The sequence below is a fragment of the Vanacampus margaritifer genome, chromosome 12 (assembly GCF_051991255.1).
Source record: "Vanacampus margaritifer isolate UIUO_Vmar chromosome 12, RoL_Vmar_1.0, whole genome shotgun sequence".
Taxonomy (NCBI): Eukaryota; Metazoa; Chordata; class Actinopteri; order Syngnathiformes; family Syngnathidae; genus Vanacampus; species Vanacampus margaritifer.
In genome coordinates, this window is record NC_135443.1 from 4,861,080 (window position 1) to 4,869,828 (window position 8,749).

Below are 8,749 nucleotides of genomic sequence, written 5' to 3' on the forward strand. Positions count from 1 at the left end.
ATTGCGGCGGCGCCTGTCATGTTCCTGCACTCCCTCAGCTCTTCTGTGACGGCGGCTGCCTTTTCTCACAGCAAGCCAAGTAAACTTGTCAGAGGAGTTTCTGCAGATTGTAGAGTGTGTGTGTGTGTGTGTGTGTGTGTGGGGGGGGGAATTGGTCTATCCACTTCTACTGACACATCCGCTGAATTACAAGTGATTGGAAACAGTCTGGTAAATGTATTTTTCAAAATCGAAATGGCCTTGTGTGTTTTTCACCGCAAAATGGAGCAGAATGCATCTGCATTTCGCAGCGGAAGAAGAGGGACAGCATGCTTGCTATATCGCCTCCCTCCCACACACTCTCCTGTGAGCAGAACAGGCTGCTCTGCCTCTGCTCTCAACCACCTGAACACTTGAAGCGTCTGCACAATGCACACCGTTGCCGTGACGATGAATGCGGGCAAACAATTGCACCACCGTCTTCTTTATGTTGTGTTTTTGTGGTATTTACAGGGCTTTGTGAGTATATATACAACGTATATGAGAGCGATTCTATGCAATATGCATCCATCCATTTTCTTGCGTGTCTAATTAGGGTTAGGGTGAGCCTGAGCCTATCCCAGACGGCTTTGGGCAAGAGGCGGGGCACACCAGGGACTGGTGGCTAGACTGTACCCGTTGGTGGAAATGAGCCTTTAGATTCTGATCTGGTTTCTTTGGTGAATGCCAGCAAGGCACGCACAGTATAAACAAACAAGCTTTCACCTCACATTCACGCTAATGGGACAGTTTGGAGCAGGGGTGGGAAAACTTTTAGGCTCAAGGACCACATGAAATATTTCAGATGGACCAGGTTATTTATGAATAGGGTCAAATAAAATAAATTAAAATTGTGTTATAATTATATTTTTAAGTAATTAAATGTTGATTAATTAACCCAATATTTGACAATTGAAATAAATGCAATATTAAATGCACAAAAAAAAATGTTTGACTAACATTTGAGTTGCAATATTGACAATAAAGAAGTCAATTTTTTTTATATGAGCTAAATATTGCGTATATATATATATATATATATATATATATATATATATATATATATAAATAAATAAATACATTTTGTGAAAAAATTGCTAAATTATTGCAACAAATATTCCAGGTCTATTAAGTATGTAAAAGCTCGGATTTGAAGTTCCTGTACAGTGGACCCCCACTATTCAAGGGGGATACGGACTGTGCTAAACCAGTAATAGCAAAAAATCTGCATATAACTGTATGACTGATGACCATTATAAAGCAATGTTGGGAGAAAAAAAAGTTTTTTTTAAAACCTCAATAATTCTTGAAAAAACTAAGCAAAACATCCAACAAGCTGTGTGTTGGCTAACAAAAATAAATAAATAAATATATATATTTTTTTAATTTAAAAAAATCTGCAAATCCGTAATAGCCAAACTACAAGTATGTGGGGAACATATCGTAATTTGTTTCCAAATACATTATACATGTTTGAAGATAGGGTAATTGCTGACAACATGTGCCATGGCTGAGAACTATGTAGTAGTGAATTATGGAGCTATAGCATTAAATTGATTTTCTGTTTTTCCTGACTCTTTTTGGCCGGGGCTCGAGTTGCTGCTCCAAAAACTTAAGCAGCCCAATGACGTTGTTGGCCAGCGAGTGTGCAGTCACATTATCTCATATGACGCTAACATGCATTTTGTTTGGAATGTGAGAGACAGCTGGAGAACATGCAAACTCCGCATTGGAAAGCTCAGATTCGAACCCCAGACCTCAAAACTGTGAGCCAGACATTCTAACCACTATCCATTGTGCTGCGTACATGTTTAAATCTGCTTTTGGGAGCCCACTAATGAGTTAAATTTAGATGTGCCCCCCCCCCTTCCCCATCTCACTCATCTGTTGTTGTTGACGTCTTTGCACAGCCTGATAAAACATTCATTTCCTGAGTGTTCTGCAGTCGTGGAGCCACGCCTGTCGTTCGCGGACATCCTCTCTAAAGCCCAATTCACCCGGTCAAGGTCAAAGGTAACAGTCACACGAGGACAAGTTATTAAAATAAACATGAGAAGGTCAGATATCTCCTTCCTCATGCACATGACATGTTCCCATCCCCATACAGTTCGTGTTGAGGACCTGACCCGCATATGTAACTTTTGCTGCTCAATACTGCCATCTAGTGACATTGCAAGACGTCTCCCTTTTCGCTTGTCAACTGCTGCTTCAAACGCTTCTGTGCTCTCTCTTGTTCATTTCATCAAGCTGAGGCAGAGGCAGCTATCTGGAAAGATCAAGAAAATAACGAGTTGTGTGGGGGAAGTGTCACTCTGTTGGCTGGTAGCTCTGGGCCCCTCAGATTTCGTGCATCAGATTTGGGACAAATCATGTTCTTTTCAGTGATGAGTTGTCAGCGACTTAACTGCTGCGGGGACATGTTAGGAGTGAGTGCAATTACAGGTACAAGTTGGTCAGTTTTGATTCATAGCATGTTCCATCCTGTCAAAGACCTTTTAAGCCAACAAGGTTAGCTTTAATTAATATTTTTGTTTTGATTTTGTTAAACATATTTAGAGGATATTGGAAAAAGAGGAGCTCAATTAATTTTGATTCCAAATCATCAATCTTTTTTTTTTTTTTTTGTGATGTTGTCCCTATGGGCTCTGCTGGACATTTTTCTGAACCAATTTAGCTGTATTGCAAATGCAGTGACATTTCCCATAAGGGATTGTTGTCCGATTTTGTAATTTCCAACCACCCAATTTTTTATACTGTTTACACCAAGTTGTACATGTTGGCTGTATCATGGCCACTTCTGGCCGATTGAAACTCATGATTTTTTTTAAGTCCTTGTTATTTACTCTATTGAATCAACCAATTTGGGTAAATTATGCTTCATTATAGGGACCTAACACTAAAAAAAAAAAAAAAAAAAGTTTTCTACCAGATTGCATATTTCAAACAATTTTGGACAGGGGAACGATTTTATGTAATCTTAGTTTTCAAAAGTGGCGTTCTATTTAATTATTGCATTTGTGCAATAACAAGCAGAACAGTCCACCCGTTTTGAGCCAGGCAAGTCTTCCGATTGGCATTCTAGTTGAATATGCATGCTAGCTTCAAAGTTCCATTTCCAAAAACGGATTAAACAGCACTAAAATCTACACAAGATATGACACCATATCAAAAAATTTATATATTATCCAATAGATGGTTACCGGGGTTCCGAGAAAGTGGCTGCTTTTTTTTTTTGCAGATCCAAAGTTTTCCTATCAGTACCTTGAGGTTGAGGATTTGTGTTCACAGCAACGCTGCCACTTTCAAATAGATTTGAGATTCCCCTTCTGGATGTACCGTACTCGATTCATGAATTTAAATATAAACACTTTCTCAAAGAGGCAGGTGTCGTCTTTAGGTCGCGGAGAAAAGTAGCGACATGATCACAAAAATTGCCTACAAGGAAGCTTCCTGTTTAGGTGTGTTGATGGAACAGATGGGACAAAGAGAAGACGACAACTCCTCAGCGCTTTTTGCCTGACATTGACTTTAATTGAGATGCATGCTACAGGAAATGACCTTGAGATGTGTAAATTAAATTTCAGAGCTGTCTGTAGGCTGAACTGTCAGAGGAATAGATAGTACTGTAAGTATGTGGTGCAAGCTAAGTGTCTCAAAAGTCGTACAATTTGGAGTTCAACCAAACCTTTGGGGTGGGGGGGGTGGGACGATATAACGGATATAGAATTTATTGTAAGATTAGCTGGAGCCTCTCCCAGTTGGCTTTTGGCTAGAGGCAGGGTACACTCATGCCTCGGCGCCAACCAATTGTAGGGCACATTTAGACAACCAACCATCCACTCACATTCGCACCCTATAGGCACTTTAAATTTCTTAGTTAAACCAACTTGTGTATTTTTTAAGCCGGAGTTTGTTGAGAAAAACCCAAATGACTTTTGCCAAGCAGAAAATATCGCAAAGGCCTTCATGTCTCTGTTATGTAAGGCGTTAATGTTATTTTTGTTTTATTTTAGGCTTATTTTACATTTGGATGACATTTCAGAATGTTAAAATATTGCTTAAAAAAGTACATGTAGACTAGAGTTAATAAAGATTTTATGAGGGTGACTTTTGGAGCCTGACAAAAATGAATGAGATTTTAAATATCGATGTGTTCGTCCATTTTTCTGGACTGATTATCCTCTTCAGGGTCACTGTGAGCTGGAGCTTAGCTTTCAAATAATTCCCACACTGCCAGCACACTAGACAGGCTTAGTGAACCACTGCACCACCAGTGACTTACACTTAAAAAAAAAATTGTTTTGTAAAATGCTTTTTGAAATTCGAAAAATGTGTGCTGAGTTAAGAGGTTCTGCTGTCCTGTAAAGCAGTGGTCCTCAACCCTGGTCCTCGAGGACCGGTATCCAGCCTGTTTCCCATGCCTCCCACAGCCCACACAGGTGATTCATATCACCAGCTAATCAGCAATCTCTGGAGAAGGCTGATAACGATCTCCACCTGTGTTGGCTGTGGGAGACATGGAAAACAGACTGGATACCGGTCCCTGAGGATCAGGCTTGAGGACCACTGCTGTAAAGAACACTAAAAAGAGTTGGGTCAAAAATGGACAGATCCTCTACTTGGGTCAATTTGACCCAACATTGTGTAAAAAATTGGGTCATTTTGTATATAACGACCCATAAAGTTGGGTCTGCTCCTCTACTTGTGTCAATTTGACTCAACTGTGGGTCAAATAATGGGCCTTTTATTTATTTATTTATTTATGTATTTATTTTATTACTAAAACAACCCAGGAAGTTGGGTGAGATGTTCTACTTGGATCAACTTGACCCAACTTTGGGCAAAAGAATTTAGTCATTTTGTATATAATGACCGATAAAGTTGGGTCAGCTCCTCTACTTGTGTCAATTTGACTCAACTGTGGGTCAAATAATGGGCCTTTTATTTATTTATTTATGTATTTATTTTATTACTAAAACAACCCAGGAAGTTGGGTGAGATGTTCTACTTGGATCAACTTGACCCAACTTTGGGCAAAATAATTTAGTCATTTTGTATATAACGACCGATAAAGTTGGGTCAGCTCCTCTACTTGGGTTAATTTGACCCAAAGGTAAAAAAAAAATGGGGTCATTTTGTATAAAACAACCTAGAAAGTTGGGTCAAATTGAACCTCACAGTGGATCGGCCCATTTTTGATGCGTAATTGGGTTACTTTTAACCCAACTATTTTTAGAGTGTAGAGTGACAACAATGTGTAACGTTACAAGACCATTCAAATGAAAGAGAAGTGCACTGCAAAGCTTATTCTTCCAAATCTTTTGAAGGCGTCTGGACTTGTGACAGCGACTTGTCAGATGCGATGGCGTCAAAGCTGACACACGAGCAATCATAAACTGCGAAGAAGGCCTCACATGTGCACACCGCGCCACCTCAAGGCGGATTATCTAATAGCTGCTGGCACAGACGGTGTAGGACAAATGAGCTGCCTCTTGTCAAGATGCCAGTTGCTGCTTTTCGTGTTTTTGGCACAGACACAAGCGTGCACCTCCACTGCTGCTCCTGAGCGCGCAGCCCGGGCTGCTTGTAAATAAATCAGAGATTCTCCCTTGCGGCGCGTTTGCTCCTCTGTATTCCGAAGCCTTCGCAGCGTGCAGTTCCTGTGTGGTTCTCGCGGTTGCTTTTGGCGTCGCTGCCGCCAACTGACACATTTATATTGGATCCAAATGTTAATCAGTCTCCCTTTATTGAATCTCACCATCCACCGAGCTCGCCCCGGTGAAAGGAGAGTGGCGTTGCAGAATAAAGTCCAGCTGGATGAGGACAGGTGTGCTCACAGTGCTCCTTCAGGCACAATGCAATTTACTGGCATGGCTTGCTAAACTAGGAAACTGTCAAAGTGTGTCCGCGCTTCGCTAATCGCTAATTAGCAGTGAGGAAACACAGTTAAAAGTTGCAACTGACGAAGAAGCGGCGCCCTTCTCCCCATCTCTGACGTCAAAATCAGCAGGCGTCCTGCTGTGAATTTGTACACGATCATTGAATATTATTGAAATTAGGAAGCAGTACAGTTTTTCTTTGAAAAATTATGAATTATACATTAAATGACTGCTATAAATTCACTGAACATCAAAATATATGTTTTTTCAATTTTAACCCTTTATTCCCTAATTTAGGATTAGGGCGGAATTTGACCCTTTTGTGATTTAGGGGTATCATTTCGAAAAATCAGAATAACAAAAACTGTCAGTAAACTATTTAGAATTTAAGAAAATAATCAATCAAATACACAGCTACATTGAACAATATAATTTTTTTGTTTTATTTGTTGCATTTTAGAACTGGATTTTGAATGTACAAACACACGTTGGCTAATGGAAACAAGAACACAGGGACAAAATCACTGCTGGGAAAAAAAAAGAAAGGTCTTTGTTATTTGAGTAGCAGAATTTATAGGGGCCAAATTTGACCCCGTGGGTTCTCCAGGGTTTAATAATGGCATTAATCAAAATGGTGAAAGCTTGTTGAGGAATGACAAAGAACAGATGGATTTTATCTGAGAATCCTAAGAATAAGAATTTGTATGTTGAATGTCATTCAAAATTGACAGAATTATTGCTTTGAACTACAGTGAACCCCTGCTATATTGCATAGCATATTTTCCGGACCCACTCACAACGGCTGAAAATCTGACCATATTAGCTGTATTGCAAATGCAGTGACATTGCCCATAAGGGTGGAGATTGTTGTCCGATTTTGTAATTTCCAACCACCAAATTTTTTATACTGTTTACACTAAGTTGTACATGGCCACTTCTGGCCGATTGAAACTCATGATTTTTTTAAGTCCTTGTTGTTTATTCTATTGAATCAACCAATTTGGGCAAATTATGCTTCACTTTAGGGACCTAACACTTAAAAAAACAAAAAATGTTTTCTACCAGATTGCATATTTCATACAATTTTGGACAGGGGAACGATTTCATGTAATCTTAGTTTTCAAAAGTGGCGTTCTATTTAATATTGCATTTGTGCAATAACAAGCAGAACAGTCCACCCGTTTTGAAAATCCACCATATCAAGAGACCATTTAACAAAAAAAGTTTGTTTCTGAAAAGATTCCCAATCATAAAAGTACTTCTTCTTAGACCCTCGTACCCCAAGTGGTCCCCAATCAGGTTCCTCCACATCTCTCGTACCTTGGCCAGGGCCTCAGTCTTGTTACAGGAAAGACCCAGTTGCCGAACTTGCACTTAAGTGCAAGACGGGTTATGTTGTGGTGGTTTCCAATTTTTTAAGTTGCTAAAAATAACACCTGGGGCGACTTTGGCTCAGTGAAGGAGCTAGACACCCAAAGAGCAGCTTTCAAAGACTACTCTGACAACTACTGTTCTCCTTGACGGCAGGTGTCAAAGCCCGGCTTCCCCTCTTTATAGTTCCCATGATTCCCACTCCACTCTGAAAGGGCTCATTGTAATTGCTCCACATGGGGCAGTCACGTTTGTCTCTGCGCTGTATGCTGGCTCTATCAGTGACAAGTGAATTAATTCAGTCTCTTAATACTATTAAAACCTGAGATGGCCGCCACGGTTGATTGAGGTTTCCTCATCAATTACGTTATATGAAAGATTGTTTGGTCAGCTTTATCCTTACGACTTTCTCCTTGATGTCTAAAAATGTCATTACAAATGTCTTCCTGCACCACTGACTCCCAGAAATCAGCATGCTGTCCTGATATCTTTTTCATAGACAGTGTATGCTTTTTGTGACATGTACAGTCCACCTTACATGACTCAAGGCCACTTGGCCTCAACAAGCCTTGAACACTGGATGTCCGTTTGGATCAAACACTCTTGCATAAGTGGATGAGGCTATCCATAGGGCATCAGGACGGATGAGGAACGCGCACGAGTAATGATTAGCATCCATCACCCCGCTGTGCACCTTGACTGCGGCAGGCTCCAGGTGAAGCCGACTTCTGCATGTCTGATGTCTGGGTCTGAAAACCCCCCTGGCAAGAACTCTCAGTTGAACTCTCTTCTCTGGTGTCGCAGACTTCTCTGAATGTTGTTGTTCTTATGCAAGGCTGTGTGAGCCGATGCCACTCGCTGTAGGAACTCTTTTTAGTTTTCGCTTTTTCAGTCTTGCGGGCCGTCTCTACAGTAGTTGTGTTTTGAAGGATAGCATGTGATGTGTTGGCCGTGTTTTAAGACAAGGCAGAGGGATCAAGCTTGTGCTCAGAGAGTGGCAGTTGTGGGGGTTCCAGTTGTGGGTGCTGCCATCTTATAAGAAATGACACTTCTCTTCATGAACAGTGCCAAATTGGGAGTTAGCTAGTATTGTATGTTGGGTAATAGCCATAGTTCAATGACTTTACCACTCCGCAATGACAGTTTCGAACTAGAAGTCGAGTAATTGACATAAAATCGTATTTTACAATTAACGACACAGATACCTCCCTAAAAGCAACAGGTGGTGGTTCCGTGCATTAAACGAGCAGCAGTGCCGCATGCGCGTGGAAATGTTTGGGCAAGCACTTCTTCCTCCTTCCAGTCACCTCACGCATCAAATAATTCTATTCAAGTCTGGCAGGGGTGGCAAATCCAGGTCCAGAAAGTAAAAACCCTGCCACAGTTTGGCTTTAGCCCCTTGTGCTAGGTAGCTAGCTCCTTGACAGGTAGACGAGCACTCGGGAGCTAGCTAAGGAGCTCACTAGCTAGTACCTGGGGCT

General features: G+C 40.9%; 1 protein-coding gene across 1 annotated transcript in view; it reads left to right on the forward strand.

The window, feature by feature from the left end:
- LOC144061314 (VPS10 domain-containing receptor SorCS1-like) overlaps positions 1-8,749 on the forward strand; it is a 129,140-nt gene that overhangs the window by 7,861 nt on the left and 112,530 nt on the right. The gene's annotated exons all lie outside the window — the stretch shown is intronic.